Raw genomic sequence first — 841 nt, 5'->3', positions numbered from 1 at the left:
TCTCTCTCTCTCTCTCCAGCTCTCTCACTCTTGGCTGGTACAGGCCCAGCTCCCCTTCGAGCCTAGAGGGCGGTGGCGGTACCGATGGCGAAGTGGCCTCTGGCCGCGGAGGTGAAGCGGCCTCTGGCAGCGGCCTCGAGGAGCAGCCGCCACACCCTGATGCCATCGAAAAAGCAGCGAGCGAGTGTGAGAGAGAGAGAGAGAGAGATTCGCGAAGCACATCTCGCTCTCGCTCTCTCTCTCTCTCTCTCTCTCTCTCTCTCTCTCCTATTCTCTCTCTCTCTAGGTCTCGTAGACGCGATTCCCGAGCTCGTGGGATCGCTTTCCCCTGTGGAAAGTTGCCGTGCCTTTTTAGGCGGATTTCGGAGCCGTGTGTTTGTTGTATTCGCACAAATCTAGTGTTTTGAGTGCCCCTCTTGTCACTCCTTTTCTACTGGGTTCCTTCTTTTCAGGTCGATCGTTTGGTAGATCCATCAACCTCCGACGCCTTTTTTTTGTGGATTCGAGCGTTTTCTTTTGAATTAAGTTACACTTGTTCGCCCTAATTTTGGGTAAAAAAAATCGAAACTTTCGGGCTCGAAACGGGATTTTTGTTCTGTTTTGGTTAGTTTACATTTCGGAAACTTTACTCCATCGATATCTTTCCGATTAATGCAGCTTGTTTTTTTTTTTCAATTTATACTCACATACTGTGTGAGGTTCCTGGTGGAGTATGTATATTCCTGTTCATATGCTCTGTTACTTCTCCCCTCTGATTTTTGCCGTGTACGCTACCTTTTTTTAAACCGTTCTATTTTTGCCCCTTTTTTGTAGTTTCCTAAGGTAATTTTTGAACAATGTG

This window comes from Ananas comosus, linkage group 22 (genome assembly GCF_001540865.1).
Source record: "Ananas comosus cultivar F153 linkage group 22, ASM154086v1, whole genome shotgun sequence".
NCBI classification, from domain to species: domain Eukaryota; kingdom Viridiplantae; phylum Streptophyta; class Magnoliopsida; order Poales; family Bromeliaceae; genus Ananas; species Ananas comosus.
This window is presented reverse-complemented; position numbering follows the sequence as displayed.